Consider the following 18,504-nt stretch of genomic DNA (forward strand, 5'->3'; position numbering starts at 1 on the left):
AATTACGCGGCTGCTGGCATGAGACTTGCCCTCCAATAGATCCTTGTAAAAGGATTTAAAGTGTATTCATTCAAATTAGAGAGACAATTTAAATTAAAAGGCTTAGACCTGCCTCCACCACAGGGGGGCTCGCTCGAACCACCAGCGGACAGGCACCAGTATTGGGAGAGGGTGGCTGGCCATCAGGGTCCACCGCGGCTCTGGCACAAACCCAGCGACACGGAGGTCGCACGGGCAGGAACGGACTGGCCGTGTCGGCTTCTCACTTTTTGGGTTTTAGAAGGGCATGACATGCCTATATCTGGGTCTCCCCCTCCTTTTACTCCTCCACCTCTTTTCTTTTCGCATGACTATATGTACTTGTCACTTTTCCATGTGTTATTTATGTCTTCTGAGCAGTTTTTCAGCTTTTGGACACCTTTGAAGGTGTTTTCTATGTGTTTCTATGTGTTTTTGTTTGCCTGCCATTGGTTTTAACGGTGTTCGATGGTGTTCGACGAACAGTTCGACGAACAGTTCGGCGAACACACGGGTGTTCAACGAACCAAACCGAACTCGAACACTACGGGGGTGGCTCAACACTACTGATAATACCAACATTCTGATCATTAACCAAAACTACTAAGACTGATATTACTCCTTTACAGTGAATATATAATGGTAGATATCAGTTATACACCAGAGCTCTGTAGAACATATATGTATATACTGTACAGATAAATCCAGTGACTCACTGGTGACCTTTTCCCTGATCAGTCATTCACTTTTCCTTTTCTATGTGACCCAGATGGCCAAGACTACTTCTACTAGTCACTCATTTTTGTAGAATGTAACACACAGACATAATTGGCTTTTCTAGACCCCTCTTTATATACTCCCATCTCTATACAAAATATACAGTGCTATAGTCAGTGCCAAATACAGTTAAAATGTCCCCCGTGTGCCCTGCACAGTCCTAGTTTCTTCCTTTTGTGCCCAACACAATAACAGTGCTCCATCTGAGCTCTACACAGCAATAATACTACCTCTGTAGTGCCACCTTCTGTACCTTTTCAAAGAATTAATGCATTTCTGTGCCTCCTTATTGTAGGTTAGCTTATCTGTGCTAGTTCAAGTGCCAGGTCTTGTCTTTTTCTCCTAGGGCTGATTCCCTTTGTACAAGTCCATGTACAATGGTAACTTGGCAAACACCCTTGACATCATCAAGCAATGCCTTTTAAGGCCTGCTCAGAGAGCCATATGCTAAGTATTCAGAAAGCATAGCAATCTTTTATTTTTTTCTGGACAGCTTATCAAAAAATCACAGACAATATTTTTTATGGACACATTGTAAAACCAGAATAACTCATTATGCTTATAAGTGATACATAGCAACAGCCCATAATTCTAATATGAAGACATCATAGTTGGATTCTCTGTAAGCTGTAAAATGATGACAATAACAGTCAAAATAATCTGTATAGGTTTCTTCAGTTTCAAAAAAATCACTAACATCTTCAATTTTTTTACAGACAGAGCAAAAAAGTGCCCTATTTTAAGGACTATCCTGGAATTTCTGGACAGATGGCAACCCTGACATGTACTACTGGAGTTTGCCAGCGGTCTAATCATCTCATCAGCAAATTCCAGCAAAACTTTCTAGCTCAGATCTGTGAATCCAGGAGCTATTACACTCCCAACTCCGCTGCAAAAAGTACCTCATAATGAACTTAACCCTGCTGATACTGGTACAACTCTTCTAAAACAGTTGCCTGATCACAAACTCTTGTCTGCTAATTCTGGTTCTTTTGACACTTACAAGTCTGCTACAGTGATGAGCAAGTAGTAAACTGCTGGAGTGCTCGGTACTCGAATTGAGCCGGTCTAACGCTCAGATCTGCTCGACTCAAGTACCGAGCATAATGTAAGTCAATGAAGGACTCGAGCATTTTTCTGGGAGACATGCACTCAACGGCCACGTAGGCGGACGATGAGAGAGAGAGGGAGAGATCTCTATTATTAAAGAGGGAGCTCATTTAATTCTGAATCAGCTGAGCTGTGCTGCTCTGACCCTGGGAATTCCCCTGCTGGGAGAGCAGGGACTCCTCTGTCAGCCGGACTCTTTGTGAGTTGAAGAGCTCTGGAGGCATGGTCTCTCTCTCACAGTAAGAAGCTCACTTGAATAATTTGAGCCCTGAGCTACAGTGAAGCCAGGTATATTCATCCATCCATCTAAATCCATCCATCTAAATATCCATATCCATCCATCCATATCCATCATCCATCCATATCCATCATCAATCCACATCCATCCATCCATATCCAGACATCCATCTATATCCATCCATCTCCATCCATTCATATCCATCCATTGCCATCCATATCCATCCATATCAAACCATATCCATCCATATCCTTCAATATCCATTAATATCCATCTATATCCATCCATCTATATCCATCCATCCATCTTTATCCATCCATCCATATCCATCCATATCCATCCATTTATATCCATCCATCCATATCCATCCATCCATTCATTTATATCCATCCATCCATATCCATCCATATCCATCCATCCATATCCATTCATATCCATCAATTCATCCATATCCATCCATCCATCTATATACATCCATCCATCTATATCCATCCATCCATATTCATCCACCCATCCATATCCATCCATCCATCCATATCCATCCATCCATCCATCTATATCGATCCATCTAGATTCATCCTTCTATACTCATCCATCAATATCCATCCATCCATATCCATCCATCCATACCCATCCATCCATATCCATCCATATCCAACCATCCATATCCATCATCCATCCATATCCATCCATCCATCCATATCTATCTATCCATCCATCCATATCCATCCATCCATATCCATCCATCAATATTCATTCATATCCATCCATCCGTATTCATCCATCTATATCCATTCATCCATATCCATCCATCTATCCATATCCATCAATCCACATCCATCCATCCATATCCATCCATCCACCATATCCATATATTCATATCCATCCATCCATTCATCCATCCATATCCATCCATATCCACCCATCCATATCATCAATCCATATCTATCCATCCATATCCATCCATCCATGTATATCCATCCATCCATCCATATCCATCCATATACATCCATCCATCCATATCCATCCATCCATCCATCTTTAGCCATCCATCCATATCCATCCATCCATCTATCTTTATCCATCCATACATCTCCACCCATATCCATCCATTCCATATCCATCATCCATATCCATCATCCATATCCATCCATCCATCTATATCTATCCATCCATATCCATCCATATCCATCCATCCATATCCATCCATCCATATCCATTCATCCATATCCATCCATATCCATAAATCCATATCCATCCATATCCACCTATCCATATCCATCAATATCCATCCATCCATATGCAACCATCTAACCATATTCATCCATCCATATCCATCTATTTCCATCCATCTATATCCATCCATCCATATCCATCCATCCATCTTCATCCATCCATACCCATCCATTCATATCCATCCATACCCATCCATCCATATCCATCCATATCCATCCATCCATCTATATCCATCCATCCATATCCATCCATTCATATCCATCCATCCATATCCATCCATATCTCCATCCATCCATATCCATCCATCTATTCATATTCACCTATCCACATCCATCTATCTATCCATATCCATCCATCCATATCCATCTATCCATATCCATCCATCCATTCATCCATATCCATCCATATCCACCCATCCATATCATCAATCCATATCCATCTATCCATATCCATCCATCCATCCATATCCATCCATCTCCATCCCTCCATCCATCCATAGCCATCCATCCATATCCATCAATCCATCTATATCCATCCATCCATATCCATCCATATCCATCCATCTATCCATATCCATCCATCCATATCCATCCATCTATCCATATTCATCCATCCACATCCATCTATCTATCCATATCCATCCATATCCATCTATCTATATCCACCCATCCATATCATCAATCCATATCCATCTATCCATATCCATCCATCCATCCATATCCATCCATCTCCATCCCTCCATCCATCCATAGCCATCCCTCCATAGCCATCCATCTTTAGCATCCATCCATATCCATTCATGCATACCCATCCATATCCACCCATCCATATCCATCCATCCATATCCATCCATCTATATCCATCCATCTCCATCCATCCATCCATCCATCTATAGCCATCCATCCATATCCATCCATCCATATCCATCCATCCATCTTTATCATCAATCCATATCCATCCATCCATCTATCTTTATCCATTTTTATCCATCTATATCCATCCATATCCATCCATTCCATATCCATTCTTATCCATCCATTCATCCATATCCATCATCCATCCATATCCATCCATCCATATCCATCCATCCATATTCAGCCATCCATATCCAGCCATCCATCTATATCCATCCATCCATATCCATCCATCAATAGCCATCCATATCCATCCATCCATCCATATCCATCCATATCCATCCATCCATATCCATCCATCCATATCCATCCATATCATCCATCCATCCATATCCATCTATCCATATTCATCCATCCATATCCATCCATTCATATCCATCTATCTATCCATATGCATCCAGAGATAGCTATGGAGATAGATAGATATGGAGATAGGTAGAGAGAGATATGGAGATAGATAGACATAGATGTATATAGCTGGCTTCAGTGCGCGCTCAGCTCAGATGTTTCAAATGCTTCTTCTGACAGAGAGACCACGCCCCCATAGCTCTTCAACTCACAAAGAGTCAGGCTGACAGAGGAGTCCCTGCACTTCCAGTAGGGGAATTCAAGCTTCTGTGCAGTGGGCAGCTCAGCTGATTCAGAATCAAATGAGCTTATGACAGGGACCAGAGCACTCAAGCCCCACGCAATACTCGGCACTGCTCAATACTTGATCGAGCACCCCAATGCTCAATCGAGTATTGAGCAGTGCCGAGCACTCTTGCCCGTCACTAGTCTGCTACAATTATGTGTAATCTTTTCTGCTAGCAAGTAACTATCGACTATCTGGTTGCTGTTAGCATATGACTCTGCTATTAACTTTATGTCTGCTGCAAGCCCCGGATTGGCTATACATCTAATGGTCTTATGTATTTCCGCACAATCTGCTTAGTTTCCTCTGGTGTTTCCTGTTCCACCTCTCTGTCTGCAATCCTGCATACCCTGCCATCCTGGTCCTCACTGATCCACATACCTCCCAGCAAAATCCACTCTGCTACGCCATTGCCTCCATTCCAAGATGCTCAGGCTAAGTGCCCATGATGCAGAAATGCTGCTGATTTTTTCTGCATCTCCCTGGCAGGAAAAATGCATGCGGATTGTACATGCATTTTCCCTGCCAGGTAGAAGCGTTTATCACGCGTTTTGCATGCATTTCTGCATGCGGGTTATCAAGCGCTTTTCCAAGCGATTTTAGCATCACTTGGAAAAGCGCTTAACAACTTGGTCACACTATATAGATTCATGCAACCGGCATGGATTTATATAATGTGACCAAGTTAATAGTTAAAAAAAGAATAAAAATAGTAAAAAATAAAAAAAAAACATTACACTCACCTTCTGATGGCCCCCAGTCTTCTCTCCGGTGCGTTCAGTCTCTTGTACGGCTCTCGGTGGTGTAAAAGGACCTTCCATGACGTCATTTAGTCATGTGACGTCTGCGGTCGCGTGACCTGTCACATGACCAAATGACGTCATGGAAGGTCCTTTTACACCATCGCGAGCCACCGTGGAGCCAGGACGCACCATAGAAGAGACCGGGGGACATCGGAAGGTGAGTATAATGTTTATTTTTTATTTTAAATTCTTTTTTTTAACAGGTACTATGGTACCCGGGTCTGGATGAGAGTCTCCTCTTCTCCAGACCCGGGTACCATCCACACATTGAATCGCTTAAAATCCGCATGTGCACATGTAGTCATGCGGATATTAAGCGATTCAATGCAAGTCAATGGCGGCAATTACGCTGCGTGTCTGCAAAATTAATGGACATGCTGCGGATTTTTCCGCAATGATAATCTGCAGCGGAAATTTCCGCAGCATGTGCACAGCATTGGGGGCCATGGGGCACGTATTACCAAGCATTTTTTAAGCGTTTTTGCTGCGGAAATTCCGTGGCAAAAACGCTTGAAAAACGCATAGTGGGCACGCTGCCTCATTGTGACTTATGGCTTAGCGAATCCATCTCACTTGGTGAGCCATATCAGAATACTCGGACCATTATTTCAATGGCTTAGCAGCATCAATACTTTTGCCATTGGATATGGAGGGCTTATCCACACTGGAAATGCAGCTTATTGTGAGCCAACAAGAGATTGTCCAGACAGTGGGTGACCTTTCAAACCATATAGATCCACTGCCTCGAACTCCTGCAGTTACACATTCAGCTCCTCAACACCTGCCTCAGCTTCCCTCTTATCTGGGACATTCTTCTTGGGAAATATCTCCACATTTGCCTTCAACGGCTTAAATGGATAGTCACTTGGGACTATTGGTTGTATTTGTCCATCATACATTTAGTATCAGAAATAATTTGACAATAGTATGTATGGGTAGGGTGGACCAAACTGTAAAGCTAAATAATATACATTATTAAACGTGAGGGTGCTACATCATGTATGGAAACGACAATATCGAAAAGGGGAAAAAAGATCAATATATATAAGATGAGAACACCTAATTAATCAATAAAAATACATTTTTATTAACACCAGTAGACAAGCAAGGAAAATATAAAAGCATTTAAAACCACATGAAAAACGTACAACACCCCTGAATCAACAATAGATAGAGCAACCACAATATTAACAGCAATTAACAATCTAATTAGAGAAAAAAACAATATTATTGACCAACACTAAAGAGATGAGGCTTTTTCTTGAAAGGGCTAAAAATATATCTTTGTTATAGACATATTAAAAACATATAGAAGAATACAATACATATTCATGTACTGTATGTAAATACAAATATACACAGAAAGTGGGGTACAAGAACAGGAAAAGAAGCTTTCCATATCAAAATGCGTGTCGGGTGTGGTAGGTTCCTGGTTTCCTGCACTGCCTGCAATGTTACCTTTATGTTTATATATTGCATCCTGCTATGTATGGTCTCTTGATGCCCATCTGCTTTATCTTGGCCCAACATAGTGATTGAATCTATCATTTTATAGGTTTATGGTTATGCCCTATATTTCTATAGGGTATAGTTATGAAGTATTTTGAAATTTTTTTCATCACAGTGATTAAATCCTTCATCTTATGGTCTTAATATCATATGAACCCATTATTATAAGAAGTGATAATACGTACCATTTGTATGATGTATGCAATGGACCTCGGGTATATATATATTTTTTTAGATATAATTGGATCTACTGTTAGGTCTTACTGAATAAGACTTAGACTCATACTGAGTTACATGGTACACTACCTGCACCTTATATGTAACCTTATGCACTTTATTCTTGGTTTATGAAGGACCTTAGATTTAGCAGTGCAGCATACTAAACTTTCTATCCAGGTATACCCACCATTTCTTTTCCTGTACTTGTACCCCACTTTCTGTATATATTTGTATTTACATACATGAGGACATAGTGTATTCTTCTATATGTTTTTAAGATGTTTATAATAAAGATATATTTTTAGCCCTTTCAAGAAAAAGCCTAATCTCTTTAGTGTTAGTTTCTGATATGCTTTTTTTGGGCCTTACCAGATGGGACTGAGAATATTGGTGCAGTAACAATACTATTGGTGGTACAGACAATGCAAACAATGTCCTAAATATGCATATACAATCTCCTCCGGAGATATGGGATTGATACCTTATAAAAAGGAGTATTGAAAATTGGTGCACAAACCATCTAGCACTAAAGTATAGAATGTGGTCATCTCTCATAAGGCTAGCAATAGTATAGATCAATGGGCGTCCCATTAGAAAATAAAGTATGCACAATGTGCAATAGATAAAAGCACATAGCCAGTGCAGTCAAAAAAGGCTGCGAAAAGATTATCAGTTAATAGAAAGGTTATAGGAGCATAGAGAGAAAAATCACGATGTACTGTATATGTTAAAGTGTCAGGGTCCATAACAATATACCCGATCCCATAAGAGCGGGCTATCAACCAGGGGGAAAATTAGCACCAACTCATCAAAGCACACATAAAAGAGGAAACAGCCTTGATGGATGGTTGCAAGGAGTAACAGGGGTGATGAGGACAAGCCCCATGCATATAGTTGCAGTCCTGGCCGAATACTTCCGACGACTGCTATCCGATTTTTTTATCAGATAGCACTCGGACCAATGTTATACCATGGGGCAGCGCTAATGACCAATGTTCTTTCCACTGACAGAATGTGTCAGTGAAGAAAATCGCAGCATGCTTCAATTTCACTTTGTAAACGGATGCCACTCACCCATTCAAGTCTATGGGTGAAAAACATCGGACTGCTCTCGGATGATATTGCAATCAGATTTGCACAGACTCAAGCAATGGAGAAATGGAGACATTTTTTTCTTCGCACATTGTGCTGAGATTCTGTTATCAGTGAGAATCGGATCACACTATGCTGACACTTGAATCAAACTCGGATCAGAGTTTGATCGGAGTGTCACTGGTATAATCAACCAGATTCTCTGGATGAGAGAGTCTACGGTCGATGGTCCCTGCCCTTAGTCTGCGCTGAGCAGTGTCCTGTCACTCAGTGAGCTCAGTGCAGTTCAGGGGCCTGCTCGCTGCATCGAGTCATTCTCCTCTGCTCCTCAGTATGTGCGGTCGCCTCAAGCCACCACAGACGCTGAGGCAGAATTGTCACATAAATTGATTATGGCGTGGGACACAGGATTATTTAAATTTTGGACAGGTGAGGGATATTGTTGCTTTTTATTTTTGATTTGTTTACGGGGGACAATGCCTTCAGGGAATTAGGTGTAAAGGTGAGTATAATGTGTTTTTTATTTTATTCTTATTTTTACACTTGTTGGACATAGCTGGGGCAGAATACAACTCTCAACATTGTCCCCTGATGGCGCTGATCTCAGCGCAAGCAGGGAGCAATGATGAGACTTGCTTCCAGCACCCAGTAGCTTGAACTGTACTGTTGATTCCCAGGCGCTGGTACGTGTGATTCTGATGAGACATAAGGGCAGCACATAGGTGCCACACAGGTACACACAGACATGGAAATCTCCGGGACTGTTTTTTCCAGTACTGAAAATATCAGGACATGTGAAAGAGGCCTAAGTAAACAACAGCACACAGCCGGACATGTGACACATTGTTTTAACCCCTGCCTCATGCAGTGCTCAGATTACATACTGTAGCAAATACCTGCTGACAGATTGCCTTTAATGCCTAAAGAATAGAACATGTTGAATTTCACAAACTGAAAAGCTTGTATCTCTGTCATCTTATTTCTATTGAAAGGGATGGATATTTGTTAAGTTCCTGATTTCTTCTAAGGTGCTTTTGTTATGTTATATATCCTGAGGGATGTGAGTGGTTTGGAGTGGTATTAGAAAAGTGAGCATCGAAAAAAGTGAGCATCTTATGTAAAGTGGAAGATAAAGCATCAAGGAAACATTCTATAAATTTTAAATTAGCACTCGGAGATTGACAACTGCAGCCATAGCCGGAGATTTACATTGTAGCTAGAAATCAGCAAAACACATAGAAGAATACTAAGAGCAGGCTGAAGGGAAAGAAATCCACTGCAAATGTTGCTGCGCATCCACAGAGATTCTGAATCGAAATCAGTGGGCATCACGATCTGTTCTCACACCATGAAACATGGATTTGTACAATTAGCATTAATTAATATTAGATCTGGTGCAAATCAATTTGCTCATCTAATCAATTCATCAACTTCTTACTAGTGAGGATCGAACATGTATTGTTAACCCTTTCGGCGAGCACGCTTGGGTGATCGCCGAATATTTTCGGCGTGCTCGGCATCTATGTTAGTGTCGCCGCGGCTGCATGTATCACAGCTGTTAGACAGCTGTGAAACATGCAGGGATTGCCTAACAAACAGGCAATCCCTGCATGTGTTACAGCTGTCTTAAAGCCATGACACATGCAACTGCGATGACACTAGCATCGATGCCGAGCATGCCGAAACTTCTCAGCGAGCACCCGACCTGCTCGCCGAAAGGGTTAACAATACACGCTCGATCATCACTACTTCTTACCTTACAGCAACTGCAGCTCTTCTTTTCATTAGCCAGCCAGGCATAATGTCACATGTAGGGCCAGACTGGAACTGAAATTTAGCTCTGGCATTTTGAAAGCATGCAGACCCATTCTGCTGTCCCTTCACTCGATGGAGTCACTGTTACAAATTTTGCTCTGCCTGGAAGAAATCAAGATTTACTACAAGACAAATGCCATGACTAGATAATAACAACACATAAGGGCAGAATAATGACGTCATACTGAACATTAAGGGTTAGGACAGCCCTGGGTCATTTTTCAGCAAGTAATAGTGTAGCATGATGAATTCTAAGGTTGTATAATACCCACATCATTAGGATTTGGCTCTACTTGATGGTTTATCAGTTGTTACAGCTGTTGTCATTGAGATTTTCATTTTTCATTCATCAAAACCACTATAACAGGACTAATATTACCAACATACAGTGACCATATAATGGTAAAATCAGTTTCACACCAGCGCTCTGCAGACCATATATGAGTATACTGTACAAATACCAGTGACATTTTAGATGATCATATTAATTCAGTTTAGTGCTATAACCAGTGCCCTAGACAGCAATAGTGCCCCCTCTATGCCATACACAGTAATAGTACCCTTCTTTTGTGCCCCATACAAGAAAAGTGCCTCCTTGGTGCCCAGAAATATAGGAAAAATCTGTTTCCTGTGTACTTCATCATAGTAATAATGCTCCCCCTGTGCATTCCTACAGTTATACACAACACATTGAAATAATGTTGTCCTGTGCCTTATTATAATAATCCCACCGATCCTGCTTTAATAAACACTTCCAACAGTAATATCGCCCCTATAGATAGCTCCCTATATATAGTATGGCTCTAACATCTCCCTATACACAGTATAATAGCTGCCATAGCTCTCTACTTAAACTACATTGGCCTCACAACTCCTTATACACAGTATGGTGTCTACACAACTACTTATACACAGTATAATGTCCCCCCAGCTCCCTATATGTAGTATGATGGTCTCACAGCTCCATATATCTAGTATAATGGGCCCCACAGCTCCTTATTTAAAGTATGATGGCCCTACAGCTCCCTATACACAATGCAATGGAATCCACAGCTTGCTATACATAGTATGATGACACCCACAGCTCCCTATGTACAGTATGATGGCCCTATAATTCCCTATATACAGAATGATAGCTACACTGTCTTTACTGTTGGTGGTATTAAGGGACCCGTCCGGAATACAGGTTAACAATGGAGGCCTGGTCAGTCTGAGAGCAACTGGGAAATCCCGCTGGTCAGGGGAAGTTTGTAGGCCTACCGTGCTGACTTCACTCTTTCTGGCTACCCTGCTGTAGTCGTGTAGGTAGCCCACGTCTCTGAGTGTACCGTGTTGTTCTCACCCGTATGACTGGCGACTCGGGCCTTCCGTACTTCTCACCCCTCCGGGGTAGTAGTGGTCCCTCTCGTGTGGCTGAGCCTCCGGGCTTCCTTGGGCCAGAGGACTTGAAGTCCCCTGCGTGGTGGTTTTCTGCTGCTGGGCTTATAACCCTCACAGCCTCGGACTCCAGTGTCCGGCTTTGTAAGTCTCTAGCCAGGATGAGCTCTGCTAGCTCCCCTCCTGGCCTCGTGTTCTTCCTCTGCCTACAGGGACTCCTCAGCCTGCTGCTGACCTGTCCCTATCTGCAACTTCACTGGAACTTTGTCTGGAACTTGTGTGTCTAACCCCGCCCCAGATCCAGTTTATAAAGGGCAGGTTTCTCCCCTCCCTGGACTGAGGCAGGAGGTGCTGCATGTTAATTGTCACCAACCAGGGAACCTCCTACCTGCTCTCAGACATGACATTGCTGCCACTGTGGCGACCAGACCTGGGGTGCCACATACAGTATATACAGTATGATATCTCTACAGCTCCTTATACACAGTATAGTGACCCTACATTTCCCTTTTATACAGTATGATGCCCAACTGATCCCTATATACAGTATAATGGCCCACATCTCCCTGTGTACAGTACAATGGCCCCACAACTCGCCATATACAGTATGATCACTCCATAGCTCCCTAAATATGGTCTGATGTTACTAAAGCCCCCTGCATACTGTATAATAGCCAACAACTTTATATACATATTATATAATGGTCCCCACAGCTCCATTTATACAGTATGATGGCCCCTACATCTCCCTACACATAGTATGATGGCCCCACAACTCCCTATGCATAGTATGATGTTGTTATGGCTCGGTTTTCGGATTCGATCCGCTGACCTGTTGCTCCATGAACGGTTTCTCTGCTGAGTCATTTTCTTTTCCTTACAGGCCAAATACTGATGATTTTAATTGTCTTTGTTCCACCTTCTTGGTTTGTTCCTCTCCAGGTGTTTTCCATTTTCCAGTTTGGGTCTGCCCCATCACATTCTGATTTGGGTTTTATATATTCACCATTCACTGCACTTCCTTGTTGGCTATACCTCTAGGTGGACTTTGGTTTTGAAGTTCCAGCCCTTCAGCTAAAGGGTTTAGCTCACATGGTAAGCACCAGATGAATTTCTGCAGTGAATCTGTTTGTTTTTCTTCCCAGTTCCTCTTTCTTTCACCTCTTTAGGTTTCTGGGAGGTTGTTATTGTTCTCTTTATTTTTGGTTCTTTTTAGCTTTCCCTCTCTACCATATATGTATGCGTTTTAATTTTCTCACCCAGGGTTTTCATATCTTAATGCACATCTTCCTATCCTCCTCTTGGCAGTGTGTTGCGGCCTCACCTCTGGTTCCTCAGGAGGAACGAGAAACCCCTCGATGGCCTTTTATGGAGCCATGTCTGAGGCGGTGTTTTTGAGTTGTGCGGCTAGGGTATTTCTAGTCTGTGCAAGGACCAGTTGGGTGTGGGCGTAGCATCTCCCTGTAGTAGGTCTTCCCATTTTCTGTTACTTGTGAGTCTGTTATGTTCATAACATACATCCCCACAGCCACCCATATACAGTGTGATGTCTCCACAGCCACCTATACACAGAAAGATGGCCCCACAGTCCCCTATATTTAATGTTTGCCCCCACAGCAATATGATGGTCCCACATCTCCCTATATACATTGTGATGTTCCCACCCCCTTTCTATATAGACAATTGAAGCAGGACACGAAGCACGCATTGGGGCTGCTCCCATGGCATCCACAGGTTGTGTATTAGGCTGTACTTTCATTGGGGAATATGAGACTACTCAGTTATGTACATGTCACTGTGAATTGCTTCTGCTAATTTTTTCCTCCATGTTTGGGATACTGGTTTCATATGTAGTAACTCTCTTCTGACTTGGACTCTGATCACTTGTTATCATATAGCAAACTTCTGCTCTGCAGGGACCTATTTATTTAGTTATCTAATACTACATTATAAGCACATGTATTTCACTTTATATATCCTATACACTCATTCTGTGTTGGGAGTTCTTACCAACAGAATACTTTTTTGGTCTGATATATGATTTACCATTACGTAAGGGAGGTTATTAGCATGTTGATGAATTATCTGGACTAGTGATGGGTGAACCCGTGACTGTTCAGGTTCGGCTAATTGAGCCGAACACAGAACAGTTTTTTTTAAAAGTTTGGGTTCGGATACCAGAACAGTACCCAAACCCCGAACACGAACCCCATTCATGTGAATGGGGGAGCCTAATATACCTGGTTTCCCGTGCTGCCACTTGCTTGACAGCGCAGGAAACGCAGGCTCTGATCGGCGGTAATAGCGTTACCGCGGTCAGAGCGCTGTGGCATCATGCTGACAGGTTTCAGCATGATGCCACAGTTGTGACAGTGACCCGCAGTAAAAAGCTTACGCAGGTTATAGGCACCAGCTGAGTGTACTACTACCACCATCAGCCGGCGCCTCCTGCAATAGGGAACAGCGAGCGCAGGCACCGCTGGATGGGAGCCGTAGTCTCCCATCCGCCGGCGCCTGTGCTCTGCTGAAAGTAAAAGGAAAACATTAAAATGAATAAAAAAATGTTCAAATAAAAATAAAACACATTATACTCACCTACACCTTGTCCCCGATGTTTGCCGCCCCTGCAAAAAAAATAAAAAAACACCATATACTCACCTTACACCTAATCCCCGAAGCCCATGATCACCTGTAATAAAAGTAAAATAATAAAGCAGCCTCATCCTCACCTGTCCGCCGCAGTCCGAATAGCAAGGGTCCCACGAAGATCCCATGAACAGAGCGGGCACATTGTAAAATGTGACCGCTCTGTTCAGCAGCCGGAAATACACTCAGTCAGTGTATTGCTGGCAAATGAGGTCAGCGCATGCGCGGTGAGTATTTTCCCATGCTTGTAATGGGTTTATCTATTTTATCTAATTTATCTATTGATCCATATATTTATCCATATATCTATTATCTATCCATATATCTATCTAAGATAGATAATAGATAGATATATGGATGTATAGATAGATAGATAGATATATGGATAGATTTATAGATAGACATGGTGTCTTCCCCTCATGCTTCAAACATGCCTCAATCACACCCATCCTCAAAAAGCCCTCCCTTGACCCATCCTCTCTGACTAGCTATCGCCCCATATCACTTCTCCCCTATGCCTCAAAACTACTGGAACAACACGTCCATTCTGAGCTGTCCTCCCACCTCTCCTCCTGCTCCCTCTTCGACCGCCTACAATCTGGTTTCCGACCGCACCATTCTACTGAAACTGCACTGACTAAAGTCACCAATGACCTACTAACCACCAAATCTAAGCGACACTACTCTGTCCTCCTCCTCCTAGACCTGTCATCTGCCTTCGACACAGTGGACCATTCCCTCTTACTACAAACTCTCTCATCTCTCAGCATCACAGACTTGGCCTTATCCTGGATCTCCTCATATCTAACAGACAGGACATTCAGTGTCTCCCACTCACACACCACCTCCTCATCTCGCCCCCTATCTGTCGGTGTCCCCCAAGGTTCAGTTCTAGGACCCCTGCTCTTCTCCATGTATACCTTAGGCCTGGGACAGCTCATAGAGTCTCATGGCTTTCATTATCACCTCTATGCTGATGACACACAAATCCACCTCTCTGGACCCGATATCACCTCCTTACTAACCAAAATCCCACAATGTCTGTCTGCTATTTCATCCTTCTTTTCTGCTAGATTTCCAAAACTTAACATAGACAAAACAGAATTCATCATCTTTCCGCCATCTCATTCACCCCCCCCAACTGACCTATCTATCAACGTCAATGGCTGTCCACTCTCCCCAGTCTATCAAGCTCGCTGCCTTGGGGTAACCCTGGACTCTGAACTCTCCTTCAAACCACATATCCAAGCCCTTTCCACTTCCAAGCAGCGGAAATGACGACCTCCTGTCCTTGTTCGAGAACAACTGATTCAAGATTTTAAGATCAAAAATATCTCCCGGATCTGCACATTCCTCAACCATGAATCTGCAAAAACACTAGTTCACGCCCTCACCATCTCCCACCTTGACTACTGCAACCTCCTGCTCTGTGGCCTCCCTTCCAGCACTGTTGCACCCCTCCAATCCATCCTAAACTCTTCTGCCCAACTAATCCACCTGTCCCTGACTCGCCCCCTGGGCCGTGGGGCACTCGGATCCGGGCAACAGGGCAATAATGGGGGTAGTATTGGCAACCCGGTCCATGGCTCAGGGCGGTCAAACCAGTGGCAGTCTTCTATATGTTTTGCAATGTCCGACTACGCCACCTGTGGATTGCGGTCAGGGCTTACCGCCGCTGCAGTGCAGACCGCTGGGGCAGATGTAAATGTGCAGCACTGAATAGTACAACTCTCCACGGGAAGAGTGTAGCCCCAGGGCAGTGTAGTAGATGGTGGAGGTGATGGTGCAGGGAGTCCCAGTACCGTTAGTGCTGGCGAAGTAAGAAGCACAAAGACAACATGTTGCAGTCCAGGGTCTTTTACTCACAGTTCATATACTCCAAGCCACTTCTGTACAGGTAGTGACTGCCCAAGCCGTGCTGCGTCCACCAGGTGAGGGGCTCGGTCAACTCCCAGGCAATTCAGGAGCATGGCACAGGACCCCCTTCTGTCCTTTCTCTGGCTCATGCCCCACCAGTGACCAAACTTCTGTCCAGCTGCTGCGGATTTATGAGGGCAAACGTGGGCCCCGTTTCCCGCTATCCTATATGGTGCCTTCCTAGCAGGTTTAGCGAGGGGTCGCACCAATATATGATCACGACCTCCAGTTCTTGGCTGAGGATTATTTGCCTCCTCCAAATTGGGATCCGGTACCCTTTCCTTGCCTGACCCGTCACCCGTAATTTCCTGGGTCCTTAGAGTCCCTTCTTCCTTCGTGTTCCTGGGCCTTTCTCTTCGATTCCTTTCTCTTTCTGTTCTGTTCCTTTCCTTCTCTCCCTCTCGCCCGGCCCGTGTCCCTAGGCCTGGCTCTGGAGCAGAACTCCAGCGGAGCCTCTGCTCCCCTCCTCCTCCACTCTCACTTTCTCTTCACAAACTGAACTTCTCTTCACTCCCAGAACTAAGATGGTGCCCACCTTATATACCTCCTCATCTGTGTCTGAGCCCAGGTGACCTGCAACCAATGAGCTCCTTCCTATGCCCAGAAACCAGCCCCTATCTGCTCCCACATCACTAGGGTTCCCCCCCTCCCCACTCCAGCCAGGGACATAGTCAGTCATGCCTGCATACTAATGGAAGCACTGTAGAGCTGTCTCCCGGAAATGAGGAGTGTATATGTGAGCAGCTAACTGAGCCCTGGTCCATACTCCATCCTTACCCGGGAGTGGAATACCACACCTCTGGCAGAGGTGCAATACCCCTGTAGCGGCCGAACCCTCGGGGCGCTACATCCCCCCGCTATTCCCCGGCCGCTCCTCTCCGTCAATCTCTTCACTGGCTCCCTATTGCTCAGAGAGTCCAGTTCAAAACCCTAACCATGACATACAAAGCCATTCACAACTAGTGTTGAGCCACCCCCGTAGTGTTCGAGTTCGGTTTGGTTCGTCGAACACCCGTGTGTTCGCCGAACTGTTCGTCGAACTGTTCGTCGAACACCTTCGAACACCGTTAAAACCAATGGCAGGCAAACAAAAACACATAGAAACACATAGAAAACACCTTCAAAGGTGTCCAAAAGCTGACAAACTGCTCAGAAGACACAACTAACACATGGAAAAGTGACAAGTACATATAGTCATGCGAAAAGAAAAGAGGTGGAGGAGTAAAAGGAGGGGGAGACACAGATACAGGCATGTCATGCCCTTCTAAAATCCAAAAAGTGAGAAGCCGACACGTTCAGTCCGCTCCTGCCCGTGCCACCTCCGCGTCGCCGGGTTTGTGCCAGAGCCGCGGTGAACCCTGACGGCCAGCCCCCCTCTCCCAATACTGGTGCCTGTCCGCTGGTGGGTCGAGCGAGCCCCCCTGTGGTGGAGGCAGCTCTAAGCTTTTTAATTTAAATTGTCTCTCTAATTTGAATGAATACACTTTAAATCCATTTACAAGGATCTATTGGAGGGCAAGTCTCATGCCAGCAGCCGCATAATTCCAGCTCCAGTAGCGTCCACTAAAGCTGCTGCAGTTAAAAAGCTTTTATAAGGATTGAGCTCGGCTGTCCACCGCAAGGCATCCTACTGCCAGTCCCAGCCACTATGCCTTGGGGTGCCTCCTGATGCTCTTCACAGAGTATCCCGTGGTCCCGAAGCATTTCCTTTGAAAAAATGAAGTGTCCAAACTACAGGTGGTGTAGCTTGCTTAACAGCCGGGATAATCCGCTGACTAGCAGACACTGCTACTAGGCAAAAAGTATTTCCTGGGCTAGATGCAGTTAAAAATTTGTAATTAGATACTCTCGTTGGATGCTGAGAAAGCATTCCATAGAGTCTCCTGGCACGCCATATATGATTCTCTTAAAAAGCTTGGGGTAGGGGTCTAGGGGACCCTTTTATAGCCAAAATCACGGCCCTGTATCGCAATACGTCACCTAGGCTGAAGATAAATGGAACTGTAGTACCCTGAGGGCTCGGTTGCTACAGAGGTATTGCACCTCACCCAGAGGTGTGATATCTCACTCTCAGGTAAGGATGTAGTGTGGATCAGGACCCGACACCTGCATGCATTACACCACATTGCCGTGGGGCAGGGCGACCAATATGCCCCTGAGATGGGCACGACAGTCCCTGTCCCTGGCTGGAGTGGGGGG

The sequence above is a fragment of the Phyllobates terribilis genome, unplaced genomic scaffold, assembly GCF_046119375.1.
Source record: "Phyllobates terribilis strain yellow unplaced genomic scaffold, ASM4611937v1 Scaffold_2__4_contigs__length_985480577, whole genome shotgun sequence".
NCBI classification, from domain to species: domain Eukaryota; kingdom Metazoa; phylum Chordata; class Amphibia; order Anura; family Dendrobatidae; genus Phyllobates; species Phyllobates terribilis.